The sequence below is a fragment of the Macaca fascicularis genome, chromosome 14, assembly GCF_037993035.2.
Source record: "Macaca fascicularis isolate 582-1 chromosome 14, T2T-MFA8v1.1".
In the NCBI taxonomy this organism is placed as follows: Eukaryota; Metazoa; Chordata; class Mammalia; order Primates; family Cercopithecidae; genus Macaca; species Macaca fascicularis.
In genome coordinates, this window is record NC_088388.1 from 86,187,387 (window position 1) to 86,208,803 (window position 21,417).

The 21,417-nt window shown below is 34.9% G+C and overlaps 1 protein-coding gene across 34 annotated transcripts in view; it reads left to right on the forward strand.

Annotated features, from left to right (window-relative positions):
* Positions 1-21,417, forward strand: part of TMEM135 (transmembrane protein 135) — a 350,227-nt gene that overhangs the window by 215,063 nt on the left and 113,747 nt on the right. For 2 of the 34 annotated variants that reach the window (XM_074015056.1, XM_074015057.1), the window contains exon 6: positions 481-575. The exons of the other annotated variants lie outside the window; for them this stretch is intronic. The gene's annotated coding sequence lies outside the window, so the exon portion shown is untranslated. The remainder of the gene's footprint in view (positions 1-480; positions 576-21,417) is intronic. 34 annotated transcript variants of the gene reach the window in all.

Here is a 21,417-nt window from a genome sequence, read left to right on the forward strand (position 1 = left end):
GTGCAATGGCTCAGTCTCGGCTCACTGCAACCTCTGCCTCCCGGGTTCAAGCGATTCTCCTGCCTCAGCCTCCTGAGTAGCTGGGATTACAGGTGTGTGCCACTACATCCGGTTAATTTTTGTATTTTTAGTAGAGACGGGGTTGCACCATGTTGGTCAAGCTGGTCTGAAACTCCTGACCTTGTGATCTGCCTGCCTCAGCCTACCCAAGTGCTGGGATTACAGGCGTGAGTCACGATGCCTGGCTATCACTAAAATTTTTCATTATTTGTTTTCTCTATACTCAATAGTAAAGTTAAAGGTAAGTAAAATTTAGCTTTTAATGTTTTAATTCCTGAAACACTGTTTTCAAAAAGGACACTACGGTTAAATTGTCTGATTAAGGTGGATTTCTTAGGATAATTGAAATGTGTGCATTGACACTAAACCTTCTGAATGGACTTACTCTCTGTATGCTATGTGTTTAAAAATTCTGGCCAGGTGCAGTGGCTCATGCCTGTAATCCCAGCACTTTGGGAGGCTGAGGTGGGTGGATCACTTGAGGTGAGGAGTTCGAGACCAACCTGGCCAACACGGTAAAACCCCGTCTCTACTAAAAATACAAAAATTTGCTGGGCGTGGTGGTGGGTGCCTGTAATCCCAGCTAGTTGGGAGGCTGAGGCAGAAGAATCACTTGAACCTGGGAGGTGGAGGTTACAGTGAGCTCAGATCATGCCATTGCACTACAACTTGGGCAACAGAGCCAGACTCTGTCTCAAAAAAAAAAAAAAAAAAAGAGTTAAACGAATATTTACCTTTTTTGTTCTAAGAGCAAGCATGTTCAGTGAACATTTTCTACTTAGAAAAATTTTGCAATACATCTTTCAAGTATTTTAGAATGTTTTAAATTCATAAAGCACTTAGTCTCGTAGTTGTTTTGTTTGTTCTTTTGTAATATTATATGTGAAATTAAAACCTTGTCTCTGATTTGTTTTGTGAATTATCTGTGATCCAAAGAATTCATCAAAAAAATTAAAGAATGGGTATATGAATATCATATATTTATTGTACAAGAACTGTTCAATTTTTGATAGCCTATTTAATATTACCTGAATAATTGCATTAATTATTTTATTTAATAGTTTTCAGCCTTTAGTAGTAATAGAGTATGACTTTTAATGTTGATCTGGGAAAAATGCATCGTGAGGAATTAATCTGTAATTTATACTAAGAAAATGACTTTTGGGTAAAAAATTCATAGAATGAAGGATCTGACGATTAGTTTAGGTCTTTAAAAACAAAGGCAATAAATAGTGAATTTTAGAATATTACCGCTCAGCTCATATAGTAAATGAAGGAGTTTCTAGTGGCAAGTATGTTTGAGAAACTATAGACATGTCGGATTGTGTGGGCTTTATATTTCATAGTATATGTTAGATGCTCCCCTATTTTTTCCTTAAATAGTATTGTGTTGTATAAGAGACTCTAAATATAATGAAATCATTGTCTTTATTCTGTATATATTACTTTTTGTATTGAATGCCTGTGGCTTTTAGCACAATGCTTGGAATGTTGATGTTGTTATATACTCTTATAAGTTAACATTGATTTATAAGAATTTAATATACCCAACATGGAAGTATTAACACACGTTGGTTTACCTTTGTGAAAACCCAGTATGGCAAACATCCTCTTTGCTAAATAAAAATTTAGGGTACCATTTTGTATATTATAAAATGATTTTTCAGTTAAAATTTCTTTTTATTTTAGAAAATTTTAAACTCATACAAAAGTAAAGAGGATAATAATCCCCCAATGTAGCCATCATCCAGTTTTAATAATTGCTCACTGATTGCCAGTCTTCTTTATATCCCTAACCACTACTGCCTTCCCTCAATAATTTTGAAGCAAATTTCAAATTTTTTTTTCTTTTCCTCGTCTCAGAAATACATCAAAATTGGTTTTGTGTACTTCCATCAAGAGACACATAATATCTCGTTGAGTTTGTTTGTGTGTCTTGTTAAGTCATTGGTGACCATTACCTATCATTACTTGTGTTTATTAGGCTTGCAAAATGGAGATATTCTTTTATCAGAGAATACTTGTGTAAAGGGAAACTTCTATTCTTTAACTATTTGGTTGCCTTTCATATGGAAAAGATAGGATAAAGTCTTGATTTTTCTCCCTTTATTTAACATTATTCAAAATGATGCGTTAGTTTATAAAAATCCTCAAAAGATGAATAATGAGGTTTTTATAAATCATTAGGAAATCATAGATTTAAATATATTTTGTGTGTTTCAATCCGCCGTAGTTATCCTTCTTTTTTTTTTTTGAGATGGAGGTTCACTCTGTCGCCAGGCTATAGTGCAGTGGCGTGATCTTGGCTCACTGCAACATCTGTCTCCCAGGTTCAAGTGGTTCTCCTACCTCAGCCTCCCAAGTAGCTGGGACTACAGGCGTGTGCCACTACACCCTAGCTAAAAAAAATTAGCTATTTTTGTATTTTTAGTAGAGACGGGGTTTCACCATGTTGGCCAGGATGGTCTCCGTCTCTTGACTTCATGATCTGCCTGCCTTGGCCTCCCAAAGTGCTGGGATTAAAGGTGTGAGCCACCATGCCTGGCCGTAGTTATCCTTCTTGAAGGTAAAGTTGTCCCTTCTTTGGACAGTGGAAACCTCTACAGGTTGGCTTCTGAATCCTTTGGATATAACTCTAGTAGTAGTCTGGTAAGATAAGAGGTTCTAGGTTCATCTTGTATAGCTCCTGGCCCCAGCTACAATCAGCCATTTCCCCAAGGAACGGTTGTTAGTTCACAAAAGGATTTTTAACTTATAAAATGTTTTATTATTTAAGAGTTACTCATACCCCATGAATTAAAATTTTTGTTTGATGTAATTTTGGTTGTATAGGATATATGAGTGGATGATTTTGAAAGATTTGTCCACTATTGAAGTTAGTAGTGTGGCATTTAGTTTTCCCCTTGAGAAATCTGTTACTCACCATAAAGTTCATCTTTTTTTTTTAATTTAAATAAAGTTTATCTTTAAAGTTGATTAAAATTTTTCTCATGGGAGATTTGAATAATTCACATCATAATACTCATTTAGCCTCATATATATTTATTAAAATTATCTCCACTTAATAGTAGGAAAACATAAAGATTTATAAAATTATGATTTTGATTGTGAAACATTTTGAAACTCAGTAATTAGAGTCACCTGATTTATAACCTAATTTTTATACTCTGAGATATCCCACATTTTGATTTAAAATTGGTGGAGGAATGAACAGAAGGTGATTTTGTAAAACAAGAGAGGGGAAATATTAAGGATAATAAAACAATGTTTATAGGGGATGTACTAGAAAATATAATTATTATTGTGTAGTTAATATTATGGGTACTTTGATTTTATGATTTATAATCAGGTGGGTCTTATCTAAAATAATAGTTTGACCAAATGCTTATGATTAGCTAAGAATATTTTATTTTATCCTATTGGGTTCTCAAACTTACTTTGACTTTGAGATTTTAAATGTTTAGTGCTTGCTTTGTGTCTCTTGGGGAGCTATGTCAAACCAAGTTAAGAATTCATTAATAAAACTCTTACAATTTATTTCCCACAGAGGGTTAGCTTGAACTCATGTGCCAGAGGTTACATAGCAGTACTTCACAGAAGGTCTCCAAGGTAAAGAGCAATAAGTTAGAGGGGCCAGAGGGGCCAGCAGGGAAAGTATGTGTACTAAGTTGACCATCTGGAATACCTGAGGCCAGATTCTGATTAATGCGTTCATGTGAGATGAAAACAGGGAATGGAGAAATAGTTACTGTTTGTCATAAAGTATTGTGGTTGGGTTGGAATACTAACTGCCAAATCTAATAGATCCTATTGAACTCAATATAACCCTCCCATGGGCTTTGGGGATCTTACAGATCTTGACCTTAAGTGTCATGGATTCTCAAACCACACTCTCTTTGTGCCCGAACAAAATGTAGTTTGTTGTAATGATTGTATGGTAAGATGAGCTGAAACATGCTGTGCGTGTATGTGTCTGTGTGCATTTCTGTGTGCGCGTAGTTGCCATTAAGTTTACTTAGTGCTTATAGTACTTTGACTATTGAGAATCTTGTGATGGTATTTTATAACTTCAAATCTTCAAGATTAGAACATTTTTCAACCAAATTGTAAAATTGTAAAGAAAACGGCTAGCCACCATCCAATTACAACAACTTCTTGTTGTTTGTGGGAAAATAAGCAAAATCAGATTCTTTTACCGTTCATTCATCTAGTACAGAATGTTACTTATGCCTGGCTAGGGGCTGTTTATTTGCCAGTCTTTCAAAATTAAACCTTCTTAAACTATATTATACTTTGAGACCCAGTTAATGTTGTCTTTATCTGTCTTTGTTTAGAGTGTTTTGTGTTGATGCTACAGGATATTTTGCCAAAGATTATTTATTCAGAATTCCCACTTACAAGTTCAGTGTTGAAAAATGAGAGAGAGAGAGCTCCCTTACAGACCCCCTTTTGTTGTGATGGTGAAGTTCAGCATATCACTATGTGGTGTTCTTATGCTTGTTTCTTTGGAGTGTTGTAGCGGAAGCCAATGTAGTTTGTACAGTCATGCTTTTGTTCATACGCCACCCCTCAATCTCATACAGAAGGCTTTATGAAAAAAAAAAAGTCTTGGAGTTTCTCTAGGTTAATTGAATTGAGCCGATTTGAATTCAAGTCTGAAAAAAATAAGTTATAGCCTAGCATTCTGTATTTTGTCTTGTTTTATTCACCGTCTTTTTACCCTTATCTTGTTTTTTAATGTTTCCACTGGGTAGCTAAAAAATAATAGAAGCGGGCTGGGCGTGGTGGCTCATGCCTGTAATCCCAGCACTTTTGGAGACCGAGGTGGGTGGATCACCTGCGGTTAAGAGTTTGAGACCAGCCTGGCCAACATGATGAAACCCCCTCTCTACTAAAAATACAAAAATTAGCTGGGTATGGTGGCTGGTGCCTGTAATCCCAGATACTCAGGAGGCTGAGGCAGGAGAATCGCTGGAACCCAGTAGGTGGAGGTTGCAGTGGGCCAGGATTGCGCCATTGCACTCCAGCCTGGGTGACAAGAGTAAAACTCTGTATCAAAAAAAAAAAAAAAAATTATAGAAGCAATATATACTATTAATAGTTGACAAAATTTCAAAATATGTAAAAATGTATAAAGTAAAAAAGGAGTATCCCTGTTTTTTCACTCTTTTCTATTCTTGCCTTCTGGATTAACCACTGTTAATGGTTTGATGTATCCTTCTTGACTGTTTTGTATTCATTTTCACATAAATGAATACATCTCTATGTGCATTTGGTACATGTGCCAGTTTAACTTATTCTACATAACTATAATTATTCCATAGTATAGTTATACTGTAATTTATTTACTCACTCTCTTGTTAAATGTTTGGGTTGTGTTCAATATTTCATGTCTCTAATAATGCTATTCCTTCCTTTTCCTTTTCTCTTTCCTTTCCTTTCTTTCCTTCCTTTTCCTTTCCCTTTCCCTTTCCCTTTCCTCTCCTTTCTTTCCTTTCTTTCTTCTCACTCTGTTGCCCAGCCACACGGTGTTGTACAGTGGCGTCATCTCAGCTCACTGCAACCTCTGCTTCCCGCGTTCAAGCGATTCTCCTGCTTCAGCCTCCCAAGTAACTGGGATCACAGGCGTGTGCCACCATGCCTTGCTAATTTTTATATTTTTAGTAGAGACGGGGTTTTACCATGTTGGCCAGGCTGACCCCTGACCCCAGGTGATCCACCTGCCTCACTCAGCCTCCCAAAGTGTTGGGATTACAGGCATGAGCCACCACGCCCAGACTCTCAGACATTTCTTAATTGATAGAAGCATGTTAAATTTGTATAGTGATGAGGATGGCAGACACAATATCTTCTCATGGGTGGCATCCCACTGATTATACATTTGTTTGACAAAAATATTTATAGAACTGGGAAGTATACATTCTGAAACTGCTATTAAATAGGTTTTAAAAAATTAGGGCAAGTACAGTGCCTCACACCTGTAATCCTAGCATTTTGGGAGACCAAAGAGGGAGAATGCTTGAGCCCAAGAGTTTGAGACTAGCCTGGGCTCAACATAGTGAGATCCCATCTCAAAAAAAAAAAAAAAAAAAAAAAAAAGACTGGGTGTGTGCCTGTAGTCCCAGCTACATGGGAGACTGAAGTGGGAGGATCACTTGAGCCTGGGAAGTTTAGGCTTCAGTGAGCCTTGATCGTGCTTTGCTCTCCAACCTGGGTGACAGAGCAAGATCCTGTCTTATAATGAATGAATGAATGAATGAATGAATGAATGAATAAAATACATAAAAAATCATGTGGAAAGGCCAAAGACAGAACAGTAGATACAAAATCAGCACTTTTCTTTTTAAATCAATCATGTAGAAAAAGGAACTGCTTTATGATGCTTCTGAATCTGATTTCTAAGAGAACTCTTATAAAAATCTCACATACTTTATTTAATAACCTTGTGAAATAGGTTCTACTTGTCAAGCTCTTTCTTGCTTGTTTATATATTTTCCTCCAGACTTCAAAGCTCTTACTACTCTCTTTTTTTTTTTTTTGAGACGGAGTCTTGCTCTGCCGCCCAGGCTGGAGTGCAGTGGCCGGATCTCAGCTCACTGCAAGCTCCGCCTCCCGGGTTCCCGCCATTCTCCTGCCTCAGCCTCCCCAGTAGCTGGGACTACAGGCGCCCGCCACCTCGCCCGGCTAGTTTTTTGTATTTTTTAGTAGAGACGGGGTTTCACCATGTTAGCCAGGATGGTCTCGATCTCCCGACCTCGTGATCCGCCTGTCTCGGCCTCCCAAAGTGCTGGGATTACAGGCTTGAGCCAACTCTTACTACTCTCTGATAAATATAATCAGCATCTCTGTGAAGTACTGTTACTGACTACTTCCACTTTATTTTTGGCTGCTATCTGTGAGGATTATTGTAGTTAATGCCATGGAAAACAGAAAACCATCTGGTTAAAAGAGAAGTAGTGGTAATGGTGGTGTTGGGTGAGAGAGAGGGAGAGAGAAGGAGAGAGAATTTTAAACAAGAATCAAGCAAACTTTTTCTTTGTTTTTTCTTTTTCAATGGTGTTTTAATAATTTGAAAATTTGGATCTTCTAAAATACTTAGAAGTCTTTTGAAATTTCTAAGATATTTTTAAAAAGGTAACTCTTCGTAGCTATTTGTTTGCAATCACTGTGAGTCAAGGTTGCCTTAAAAAAAAAAAAAAAACTTTAAAGTGCTAAGTAAACTATTTGTGTCATTAATGTTAAGGAAGCTAGCATTAATATGAAGGAGATTCCTGAAGTTTACCAGTGTCACAGAATCAGAGCAGAAGGTCCTTGGAGAGTGACCTGAAAGAGAAAGACAGCAGCAGATATTTGATGTCTTTTCAATTTTCTATTGTGATCTAGGTTGTGTAACCAATGAGTTTATTATTTTTGCAATAGATATTTCGTGATCTTACTATTTTTTTTTTTGGCTTCATGTATACTTAAATTGAATAGTATATTCACAGACAATATACTTTTTAAAATTTTCTTTGCTTGTTACCAGTTTTTTGATAACATATATTTGCATATCGATTTAACCACTACTTTTATTTTACTTATTTCATTAACTACAATTGTTTTATTCTTTATTATTCCATACTATGGTTTACTAATTTGCAACATACATTCTTATGAATCTTCCAAAATCACTCATTCACATAGCTGTTGACAGAAAACTAATTCCTTGCCAGCTGGTTGTAAGGAGGCCTTAGTTCCTCACCAGCTTGACCTCTCCATAAGTTTGCTTGAATGTCCTTATGTCCCCTTGAGTGAGGGTCCTAAGAGAGGGCACGGAAGAAGCCACAATGTCCTGATATCAGAAGTCACACATGCTCACTTCGGCAGTATTCTATTCATTAGGAGTGATTCACTAAGTACAGTCAACAGTTAGGGGCAGGGAAGAATTAGATTCTACTACCTTTGGAAGGAAGAAGTAAAGAATTTGTGGGATATATTTTAAAACCATGACGATCATCATATATGATTTCTAAGAATTTCCTGTTAGAGCCTATTATTTGGAATTCTTTGCAACAGTGTTGACAATTGATATGTGTTGCGTAGTTTCTTTTTGAATGCCTTGTTTATGGATTTGGGGATCAGTGTCATATACTCACTTTAAAGAAATAACTTAGTTTTCCTTATTATCTATGTTTTTGGAATAATTTTAAAGTAGCATTGGGAGTTTATACTTTTAAAAAGTATGCTAGCATTCTCCTGTGAAGTCATCTGGACCTGGGGCATTTTTTTTTTTTTTTTTTTTGAGAGCTCTATTACTGGTTTTTCTATTTATTTTTTTCTTTTTCTTTTTCTTTTTCTTTTTTTTTTTTTTTTTTTGAGACAGAGTCGTGCTCTGTCTCCAGGCTGGAGTGCAGTGGCGCGATCTGGGCTCACTGCAACCTCCGCCTCCTGGGATGAAGCGATTCCCCTGCCTCAGTGTCCCGAGTAGCTGAAACTACAGGCGCCCGCCACCACGCCCAGCTATATATATATATATATTTTGTATTTTAGTAGAGACGGAGTTTCACTGTGTTGGTCAGGATGGTCTCGGTCTCCTGACCTCGTGATCCGCCCACCTCAGCCTCCCAAAGTGCTGGGATTACAGGCTGAGACACTTCTATTTCTTTTATAATTGATTTACGTAGATGTCTGTCTTTCTTAAGGCCATTTCTGGTACCAATTTCAGTATTTTTTAGGTTAAATTTTAAAGACAAATTTATATTCAGAAGATTGTATCTTTTGTTTTTGTGCCATAAGTCAATAGGAATAAAAATGAATTACATATTTATGTATGTTATAGATAGGCAAACATCAGAAGTTTATCAGTTCTTTAAAGAGAAGTAAACTTGTTTTACCCATGTTTGTGTTTTAACTTGTTTTTGAAGGCTAATTAGGTAAATATGAGTGAATGTAAGAGTTTTCAAAAAGCCACATAAGTTCTTTTGAAATGTGTGTGCTACTTGAAGATATCAGCTATTATTTTGTTTATAAATAAGAGAAATAAGCTTTATTCCATGTAATTTGGTATAACAATTTGAATTTTTGTTTCTAGATCTATTCCTGTTTATAAAGGCTGGCTTAAATTCATTTTTAATAAAACCAGTTTACATATTTATAAGAATGTGATTGTATGTGTGGGTGAGCCATGTATACTGCTTTTAATAAATATTTTAGTTGGCCGTGCATGGTGGCTCATGCCTGTAATCCCAGCACTTTGAGAGGCTAAGGTGGGCAGATCACTTGAGGTTGGGAGTTCAAGACCAGCCTGGCCAACATGGGGAAACCCTATCTCTACTGAAAGTATAAAAAATATCCAGGCATGGTGGCACCCATCTGTAATCCAGGCTACTTGGGAGGCTGAGGCGGGAGAATCACTTGAACCTGGGAGGCGAAAGTTGCAGTGAGCTGAGATCGCACCATTGCACTCCAGCCTGGGTGACTGCCTCTCAAAAAAACAAGGCCGGGCAAGACCGGGTGCAGTGGCTCAGGCCTGTAATCCCAGCACTTCGGGAGGCCGAGGCGGGTGGATCATGAGGTCAGGAGATTGAAACCATCCTGGCTAACACGGTGAAACCCCGTCTCTACTAAAAATACAAAAAATTAGCCAGGCGCAGTGGCGGGTGCATGTCGTCCCAGCTACTCGGGAGGCTGAGGCAGGAAAATGGTGTGAACCCGGGAGGCGGAGCTTGCAGTGAGCCGAGATAGCGCCACTGCCCTCCAGCCTGGGCAACAGAACAAGACTCCATCTCAAAAAAAAAAGAAAAAAGAAAAAAGAAAAATTATCATTATTCATGTATTCATTTCATCACATGTAATAGTCCATCGTTAAGACTGAGTGATAGACAGCAGTGAAGTGGAGTTAACAGGGTACCTGCTCTTGAGTAGCTTGTGTCTAGCAGATTCTAAATCAGGGGGTAGTGGTGTTGAGATTTGATTCAAGAAATATTTAGGAGATACCTGAAAATTGTAAGACAAATTTATGAAATCACTTAATCTAGAGTTTTCATTGAGATTAAGATACAGATTATTATTCAGTTTAGCCTTTGCTAATTTTTATCCATTTTCCTTGTAATCTGCAAAATTTTCAGGTTTTCCTGTTTTATTTTCCCATTTATTTTTCCTGAGAGCTAAATATTGATGAGACTCCAGATATGAAATTATTTTAATTTGGTAGTAAGAATTGAAAATCATTTCTTTTTGGTGGGGGTTTAACTGTTAATTGCTTCTGAGTACCCAGGGAATAATTGTTAAGCTTTTAATTTTGTGGCTTATGTAATTAAGAATATCTGACTTCTCTTTTCAATGTATAATCAGAAATAGAGAATTAAGAACTCAATTAAGTTTTTAAAACTTTTTCTTTAGTTGTTTCAGATTTAAGTCTTGAAGTGTTCACTTAAAGAACATATGTGTTCTTATATATTATATAAATGTATATTATATATATTTATGGATGTATATGAAGTCATATACTTGTTTTGAATTTTTTAATAGGCCTAGGATCATGCTAGGATACAGTAGATGCACAATGCATTTATTTAATTTGTGTGCATTGAGGTATTGCTGTAGTTATGATAAAGCATTTTTGTGGTAAGGCATATGCTTGTTATCTTTGCTTTTTTCACTTATTGGCAGAGAAGATTAATGTAATATTCATGACATTCACGCTTATTCTTTAATATCTTCATAAAATGTTTTGAATCAGCTAAACACATTTAAAAGAGTTTGTTCCTGTGTGAATTTTAAGCCTTTTAATGGATTTTACTTCCATGTCATTTAATGAAAAAGGAACCGTGGCTCCACACAAAAGGCAACATATTTTCTGCACAAGTTAAAAAAAATTGGTAAATGTAGATCTTTGTTGATTGAAGTGCTGGGAAAGCTGCTGTTTCTTGCACATATTCTTAAAATCAACAAAATACCTCCACAAGGCAACTGGCAACTGTGGTTGAACTTAAAAAGCACTCTTACTCATGCTGAAGTCTACAGTATCAGTCTAGCTAACTGTGTACTATTCTGCAAATGAAAAAATCTCAAATCGTTTAGTGGGCAAAGACTTTTGAAATTCTCTTGTACTATCTTGTGTCAGATCTTTACTACTATTTACTTATACAGTATAGTTTATTTTACATTTTATACTTCCACCTTCTTAAAGAATAATAATACCTGTGTGTGTGTGTTGTGTATTTATATGTATGTGTATATACAGTGGAAAACTTGATTATCATAAATTATACAAATTAAAGTACCCATAAAAACTCTGGTTAAAAGTTTTGCCTTCTTATTCCTAATCTATTATATTGAGCAAGATTCCTGTTGCTCTTCATATTCTCTGTTCATCTTCCATAATTCTCTTTGAAGTCAGTAGTTGCTGTGAATATGGAAATAGAGAAGTGAAAACCTAACTAAATCCAGTGTACTTAGAGCTCTGATGAAAGTCAATGTTGTGGCATTTTTTTTTTTAAAGGAAATTATAGATATCTTGCTAATTTCTTGATACTGTGTCATGAGGTTATCTTTTGCATAAACTCTTAAATGGATAAATTATATCTTCTTACTAAAATGATGCATGTATATGTTACTTAATGAATGCTTGTTTCTATCTTTTTAAATTTTAAAACCATACCAGTATTATACATTTTACTTTTTAGAAACAAAGCGTGCCTTTTATTAAAGTGTGAAACATACATTAAAAATTTAGTCTTCTTTATGTGTTATCTGAAGGAAGCTTATTAAAATCTGAATTATGTTTGTTTTACCCATAAACATGAGTATTCTTTGCAAGATATCGAATGCAAATCCAACATTCAAATTTAGGTAATTTATTTACTGTCAAATGACTTTCTTTCCTTCTCCCCTTTCTTCTTTCTCTTCTTTTATTTTTTAAATATGATTCTGACAAGAATGACGAATTTTAATCTGTATGATTGAAAAAGTCATTTTCTCTTTCTTTCTTTCTTTCTTTCTTTCTTTCTTTCTTTCTTTCTTTCTTTCTTTCTTTCTTTCTTTTCTTTTCTTTTCTTTTCTTTTCTTTCTCTCTTTCTTTCTCTCTCACTCTCTCTCTTTCTCTCTCTCTTTCTCTCTTTCTCTCTTAGACGGAGTTTCACTCTTGTTGTCCAGGCTGGAGTGCACTGGCATGACCTCGGCTCGCGGCAATCTCCACCTCCCGGGTTCAAGCGATTCTCCTGCCTCAGCCTCCCGAGTAGCTGGGATTACAGGCATGCGCCACTATGCCTGGCTAATTCTGTATTTTTCGTAGAGATGGGGTTTCTCCATGTTGATCAGGCTGGTCTTGAACTCCCAATCTCGGCCTCCCAAAGTGTTGGGATTACAGGCATGAGCCACTGTGCCTGGACGAAAAAGTCATTTTCTTACTTCACACGAGTAAAACTTGTTTTTGCATGCCTGTTATTTTCAGCCTACAGTTGCTTGGAGTGTGCCTCTCAATGTTGATGTTCAATGTTATTAATAATGAGTAAAATTTGAAGACATTTAAAGAAAAGCATTTGGTTAATATTTTATGGTGGTTTTTTAAAAACAGTATATAGTATCTGTGCGAGACTATTTTATGGCAGTTATAAACTTGTTTGGAATGACACCATTCTGTTTGCTAGAATTATTACCCAAGAAAACAAACCAGTTTTTAAAATCTTCCTTTATAATTTTAGTGAGAGAGTAAAATTATGTTAAAATAATATTCGTGACAGATTTTGGGGGAAATATTTTAGGATTTTGTGCTAAAAAGTGAATTGTAACACTCATCATCCTTTGCAATGGTGAAGTGTCTGCAAATTCTGAACTTAAATATTTGATTAAATATTGCAGGTATATTCATGTTTTAATTTGATATACTTAAAATAAAAATGAAGATTATTAAAGTTACATTATCATTTAACACATTTTTTAAAAGGCTCATAAGTAATTACCTTAATTTGGCACAGATGCTGAGGAAATACTATTAAAAAGTGATCAAGTTCCAAAAATTTACATATTTATTTTAGGATATGCAAATCTTTTGGTCCTAAACATTGTTGTCTTTTTTCTACATTAGGCTTAGATGCCTGGCGGTAGACTGTTTTCTTTTTCTATTGTGTATAGTGGGCATCATTATTTTTAGGGAATTTGATGGTGGGAACCTGAAATTGAGGTTTAGTTTTACAAGAAGATCTTTTTGGAGTTGTCAGGAAGTAGACTTCAAATATATGTTCTAGCCACTTACTCACTTTCTGATAAGATAGAGACCAGAGTCAGTGAAATTTTCAATGAAACCTGAACTTTTAGACTTTAACGCATAATCTTCCAAGTGGGATAATGTGCTTTGTATATTCAGTGGCTTGTGGATGTATTTAGAATTTTTTTAAAAGTTACTATCTAAAAAGGAATTTAAATTACTTTAAGAATGGATACATATTTTGGATCTCTTAGCCTTTGCTAATGTTAAATATTGGTGTTTATAAATTAGCGATTTACAGCATTGGGGAGATACTGATGAAGCATAGTTACATTTCTCCTAATGAAAAAAAATTAGCAAAACTTATAGTACCAAAATAAAGGAAATTCAGATGTAGGCTATTTTTGTCTGCAAACAACATGAAAATTTTTACTTTTATTCTTTAGAAGTTTCCGCATACATACAGAAAGTGCAATAGCTGCACGAGTACATATTTTTTTAATTTAATGCAAGAAATTCTAATTCGGCATAAATGGTAAAACTTATCAGACTCTCATACGGGCTATTGTGAAGTAGCATAAATGGAAAAACACTAAATTCCTTTGTGTTGTCCCATAAAACAGGAAGCATCTTAAGCTATTGGATGCCTAAATATTTGTATATCAGAATCTAGAAAGGCGATGGTAACCTGTAGTTTGACATTAGATACAGAATCGTCTCTGAAGTTACTAAGTGCAATTTGCTAAATTTCTTCTATTGATAGATTTCTTTATGATAGGACTTTCCAATTCTGTTAAAATTGGTAGTTTGTTATTATTGTCATGGTTTACTTATGGCCAGTATGGTTTAATGTGTTTCTTGGCAAAAAAAATGTCACTTGAGGCTATGGATTGGCATGAGTCTAAGTTTAAATCCTAATTTCATATTTAATTATTTGATGTTTGTTTTGCAAATTCACTTACTAGGGATGTCATATAAATGCACTGCTACCTAGAATGAAAAAGTTACTAAGAAGTTTTTTTATTTGTATGTTATCAGAGAAGAACATTTATATTTTATTTACTGGGAAAACAGTTAAAGTTAAATTAATTCTATCTCAAAATCCATTTAGAAAATATTTATCAATTTTTATTTTTAGTTTTTGGATTTTTTTTATTTTTATTTTTTAGGTACATAATAGTTGTAAATCTTTATGGGCTACATGTGAGTATTTCTTACATGTAATGATCAAGTCAGAATATTTGGGGTATCCATCACCTTGAGTGTTTATCATTTTTATGTGTTGGTGTCACTTCAAGCCCTCTCTTCTTGTTATTTTTAAATATACATAATATTGTTGCTAAGTATAGTCATTCTAGTCTGCTATCAGACATCCTCCCAACCACCCTCCTCAGTTCTATTCTTTATGTGCATGAGATTAAAGTTTTTTAGTTCCCATATTTGAGTAAGAATGTATGTGAAAATCCATTTTAAAATTTATTTTATTATACATTTGTATTAGGATACCTCTTTTAGATCTATTGTTTTTGGATGGAGGGTTTTGACATTCCAAGAGCAGGAACCTTGGAAACTCTTCAAAACCCTTAGAGTATTCTGGGGAAAAATAAAACAGAACAAAACAAAATCAGCAACAAAAAAGTTAATAAAAGTACTTTCTGAGCTGAAAATGTAAAGGCACTATACCAGGTGTTAGAGACAAGTATAAATAACAGAAACAACAGTTTAAAAAGATGCTTAGAAATGAAGAACGTTTGACTGAGTTCCTAGTTTTATAAATTCACTCCACAAATATTGTCTTCTGTGTCTCTTTTTATTTTGCTAGGCATTAGGAATTTTCTTACTCTCAAGAGGCTTATATTTTAAATCTATGCAGTGCTGTAATAGAATTATGTACAAAATGCCATGGAAATTTAGAGAAAGGAGCATCTTAGCCTTAGAAAATATTTGTTATACTCTGAATTGGAAGCCTGGTACAGACACCTTGTATTATGAATAGTTATCGCAGTGGCTCACACCCGTAGTCCCAGCACTTTGGGAGGCCGAGGTGGACGGATCATGAGGTCAGGAGTTCGAGACCAGCCTGACCAACATGGTGAAACCCCATCTCTACTAAAAATACAAAAATTAGCTGGACGTGGTGGTGGGCATCTGTAATCCCAGCTACTCGGGAGGCTGAGGCAGAAGAATCGCTCGAACCTGGGAGGCAGAGGTTGCAGTGAGCCGAGATCGCACCACTGCACTCCAGCCTGGGTGACAGAGCTAGACTCAGTCTCCAAAAAAATGAAAGAAAAAAATTACAAATTTCAAGCCTACCTTTTGGCACACCCAGCCTTACTGCTATCCCATTTGTCAGAGTAAAGTCAAAGGCAGTATTCCAAGGATGGGTTTAGAAGTTGAAATTGTTTAAAGATTTAGAAGCCAAAACACATTTAGGCTTTTAAGTGGTCCTTCCAATTCCTACATTCTGTAATGCACCGAAATGTATTTTATTCTGTACTGTATTTGTCGGTTCTCACATTGCTATAAAGAACTACCTCAGAGTGGGTAATTTATAAAGAAAAGAGGTTTAATTGGCACATAGTTCAGCAGACTATACAGGAAGCATGGCTCCGAGGCCTCGGGAAACTTACAATAATAGTAGAAGGCAAAGGGGAAACAGACAGGTCTTACATGACTGGAGCAGGAGAAAGAGAGTGAAGAGAGAGGTGCTACACATTTTTAAACAACCAGATCTCATGAGAACTGTATCACAGGACAGCACTAGGGGCATGGTACTGAACCATTACAAACTACTCCCATAATCCAGTCACCTCCCACCAGACCCAGCCTCCAACACTGGGAATTACAACTCAACATGAGATTTGGGTGGGGACTCAGAGCCAAACTGTATCATGTACTAAACTCTATACGCAAATTAATTATTGTTTCTGCCTTCAAGCTATTTACTGGATTGACTTCTTGGGCATCTAGAATCAGTATAGCTTTTCTTAAATAACTTTTATTACTATTATTTAGCATAACTTTCTATGTCTCACAAATCAAGTACTGAATTGTACTTGCACAAATTAAGTACTTCCCTTTTTTCCTCCCTCCTCTCCTTTTGGTAGTGAATAATGGGATTGTCAATTTTGATTGTTGATATAATAACAGACTAAATATTTTTAGAAATCTCCCCATAAGAGGAAACTTATTTGTTAAAGCACTCAGTAATATGGTATATAAATCTAAAATATTAAATTACTACAGTTATATAGGTCAATGCAAAAATATTGATTAAAATTCACAGGGCATATGAAGATTACTAAGTCATTGTCCCTCTTCTTCCAGAATCTTATTTCTAGTTGGAAGGCCAAAAAGTATTTAAGATATTATAATACAATGCAGATTTTAATTAGTGCAATAATAAAGTAGCTTCTAGGTTTGGGGATAGAGTGATAAATTTGTTTCTTTTAAATTCTCAACTTTGTGCTTTTCCCAGTACTTTGGAGGAATTTGGAATTAAAAAAGAAGAAAATAAGGTTGGAAACTTTAATAAATCTATTTACTAGAGGTTATGTAAGAGTGTACTAGAAAGTAAGGTTTAAAGATTGAGATTAGAGTTTGGCAAGGTCTTAAATACCTTACAATAAACTCCATTTGGTATGTCATTCATAGGTAGTGAGACAAATAAGTGAACTAATACTGATCAAATGTTTGTACATTATAATGGATTGCTCTAGGATATACAAGCTTGGATCTCTACTAGTAATTTTTGTAGATCAATATATGTATATATACTTTTGGATACTCTGCTTTTTGTTGCCTTGTCATAGTAAATAATATATATTTACTTTTTCACTTTAGAGACCTTGGGGAAAGCACAGTTGTTCAGTAGAAAGGAAATTAATATGGGCATTAATTTCTTGCTATTAATAATTTTAAAACACAATTCTCTGTATAATCAGTGATAAGAATGTTTTATTTTATTTTATTTTTTTTAGACGGAATCTCGCTCTGTCGCCCAGGCATGAGTGCAATGGCGCGATTTCGGCTCACTGGAACCTCCACCGCCAGGGTTCAAGCGATTCTTGTGCCTCAGCCTCCCGACTAGCTGGGATCACAGGTGCTCGCCACCATGCCCAGCTAATTTTTGTATATATATGTATTTTCTTAAGTACAGATGGGGTTTCACCATGTTGCCCAAGCTGGTCTTAAACTCCTGACCTCAGGTGATCCACCTGCCTCGGCCACCCAAAGTGCCGGGATTACAGGAGGGAGCCTCCGCGCCCGGCCTATAAGAATGTTTTAAAACATGACATGAATGGCCAATACTGAAAACATAGCAAACCTCTTCACTTAAAGACAAATTATTGAGACGGGAAATCCTAGTGAAGCACTAAGGTTTGCATTTAATCTAACTTGTGCTGATCATTTTACAATAGAATTGCATCTTTGAATATATTTTACTTTCTCAGCTTTTGTATTTCTTTAGCTATTATCTCATTTTCCTTTTCCAAAGATTCACAATTTTGTAAGAAAATTCAAATGAAGACTTTGACTTCATTTTTGGGGAGATACTGAAGATACATCCTTTTATTTTTTACAAAATCTGCCTTCTATTAAGTATACATTCTATAATATTTATTAAAGATATATTCTAACTTCTGTTAAGTGTTTTCAGTTATCTTTATAAATAAATAAAGTACCTGACTGTGAGAAGTATAAAAGACTGAACTGGTGACATTTTAATCATATGGTAGAAGAAAGACTCATAAGTTAAAGCCTTTTGGTTATTTTATAATAAAATAAGAATGGCTTACTTAATATTTAGGGTATAAGACAATAACTTGTAAGATGGCCTTGTGAATTAGGATTTTTCCAATAGTAGCAATATGTATCTTCTTTAGAAACCTTTAATGGTTATAGTTTTTTATTCACAACTCCATATTCCAAAAATCAGTTTTCGAAGTTAATAACACTGTTAGTAGTTCTTATAATGACGTCGTCATATTAAATCTGAAAAGTGGACCAATAGTAAATAAACACTTGTTAAAATCTGTCCAAGTACAGTGTTTGGAGATAGAGTGATAAGTTTAGTTTACTAATAGTGTTAGTAATCAGTTGCTAAAAACTATCAAGTCTGTGTAGTATGTTGCTCCCCTAGCAGACTGTTTCCACTAAAAGCCTACACCAACGGAATGGAAGGCATGTGGCAATGTTATAGATACTGAACTAAGGACTTTTGGCAAAATTGTTGTCAATTAATGAGATCACTTAAAGTCACACTATATTTGAAAGCAAAAGTGGAGACTTAGCATGAAAATGTCATTATTGGCAAAGCATAAAGTTGTATTTTTAAATTAATTTGTTTTTTGACTGTAGAAGTGTCTTCAAGCTATTGTTTTTTAAATCACAGAAACAAGCGTTTCTCTGCAATTAGACACGTCTTACCTATGAGCATGCACTTACGCCACTTTATAAACAGACTGATTTCATGAGAGGAGTATAACTTACAAGTGTAGGTTTTCTCTCTATGTTTAAAAAGAGTTTTTTTTTTTTCATTTATTTATTTATTTTTCTTTTAAGTGTTACACTGTAATGTGATACTTTTCTGTCAACATTTCGTTGAATAGGAACATCAGTTTCTACAAACCATGGTGTAAAAACAAGTATTTGCTTGAAGTGCATTGCTTTTTTTCCCCGTATATTTTGAAACAATTGTGAAATAGTATAGGAACTACCTTTAGAAAAAATTCATAATCCAGTACTTTAGTGTCTTTGAGTTCATCTAATACTTTTCTTATATTCATCCATATCTTTGATATTATATAATATAGATATAAATGACCTTTTATCACAGTTACTACTTGAGTAAAGATAAATTATTTATATTTTGAAGGAAAATAATTTCAAATCTTAGCAATTATTCTTACTCTTTTAGTTCTGTTTTTGCTGAAATAGTATGACATCACATTGGAAATTTGGGCTATTACTTGATAATAAACTTAATTGTTTTTTTAAAAAGCTATTCATAAAGAAGGGAACATATTCAGACTACCTTTTGTAGTCTGAATAATGTAGCACTGAAGATAGAGAACTTTCTTAGAGTCTAGACACTGGAAACTCCTTGTGCAGTGCTTTTACAAGTGGTTAATGTTTCTGAAGAGGGTAGGTTAGAGGGAGTGTTAAGAGGATGGAAACCTCCTTGTATTGACCTCTCTGAGATAGTGTGTTCATGTCAAAAACTAATCAAGTGCACCTGTAAGATTAATTATGTGAGGAAGCTGTAAATATGAAAAACTATGGCCTCTAGTCAGACCTCTGTTTTATATACATGCATTCACTTTAGAACTACTGTCAGTGAACCTGAATGAACAATAATTTGCTCACTTGAGCATACAGTGGTAGTATTTAAAAATTACTGAGCTTGTAGGGGATGAGGTAGATACATATAGATTTCTAGTTGAGGCATTTGAGGAAACTAGAGTAGGTCTGAGTAAAGAAGATGGAATAAAATAACTTGGGTTTGTGGCTTTTAAGTTTTCATTGGGTTTGTGGCTGGGAGCGGTGGCTCATGCCTGTAATCCCAGCACTCTGGGAGGCCAAGGCAGGTGGATCACCTGAGGTCAGGAGTTCGAGACCAGCCTGGCCAACATGGTGAAACCCCATCTCTACTAAAAATACAAAAATTAGCCAGGCGTGGTGGCACATGCCTGTAATCCCAGCTACTCGGGAGAGGCTGAGGCAGGAGAATTGCTTTATCCCGGGAGGCAGAGGTTGCAGTGAGTCGAGATCATGCTACTGAACTCCAGCCTGAGTGACAGAGCGAGACTCCATCTCTAAAATAAATAATAAATAAGTAAATAAATAACTTGGGTTTGTAAAGCCATTGCCATTATTAACCTTTGAATCTTTTAGCACTGTAAACTAAATGGAATTTCAATTTAATCTTCAATATGGTTTGCTTCTTTCTGTAAGTTTCATTAATAATTGTTAAAAACCTGTCATTGAAATTATAGTTATTAGTAATTTTCACTCAATAATTATTGTCTTAGATAAGTAAAATAATATTTTGAAATTATGGGGTGATAGTTAACTTTTAATTTTAATAGGAAATAGCTTACTCACCTAAATAGTTGTAATTAATATGAACCTTCACAGGTTTTAGACTCTTCTAAATGCATCCAAAAATGTAATAAGAAAATAACTTAACTGTAAAATTGAATTATCTTGTTAGGATTTTGGTAATCTTGGAATTCAAGATGGTGAAAGTTACAAAATGATTTCTTTGTAAAATATGTAGGTAATTTTGTGATTTCCTTTAATTTTTCTTTTTCATTAACAGACCTTATTTTTAGAGAAGTTTTATGATCACAGCAAAATTAGGTGGAAAATAAAGAAACTTCCCATGTAGAGTTCCAAATGCAGAAAGGGTACCCTGCTCCCCAGTGTGCACAGACTCCTCCATAATCAACATCCACTCCAGAATGATACACTTTGGTATAATCAAAGACCTTACACTGACACATCATTATCATTCAATGTCCGTAGTTTACATTAGGATTCGCTCTTGGTATTATATCTTCTGTAGGCTTTGACAAATGTATATTGACATGTATCTACCTTTATAGCATCATACAGAATAGTTTCATTGCTCCAAAAATCCCATGTCCTCTCCCCATTCAGCCTTCCCTCTGCCCAAACCCCTGAAAACGATTGATCTTTTCACTGTCTCCGTATTTTTGCCTTTTCCAAAGTAAGCTATAGATGTAAATGTACGGTATGTAGCCTTTTCAGGTTGGCTTCTTTCACTTTAGTATGCATTTAAGACATTTAAATATTTAATAATCCGCATTCTTCCATGTCTTATCTTAGTTGGATTGCTCATTTCTTTTTGGTGCTGAATATTATTCCATGGTATTCTTTTAACTTTTAGGAAGAGAAAAAAGCTTATATATGTTAGCACTATATTATTATTTTTTTTAATCTCAATTTCCATTTCTGCTAAGTACAGTTATCCCTGTTTGGACATGAGGAAGAGGAGGTATAGAGAAGTTATATAACTTTCCCAAGGTCATATTGGTAGGAATTATAAATTCAGGATTTGAAACTTGAAGATCTTACTCCTGATACATCATCCTGTCTTGGAGAAGGAATATGTAAAACATATATAAAATCTTATGTATTGTAAT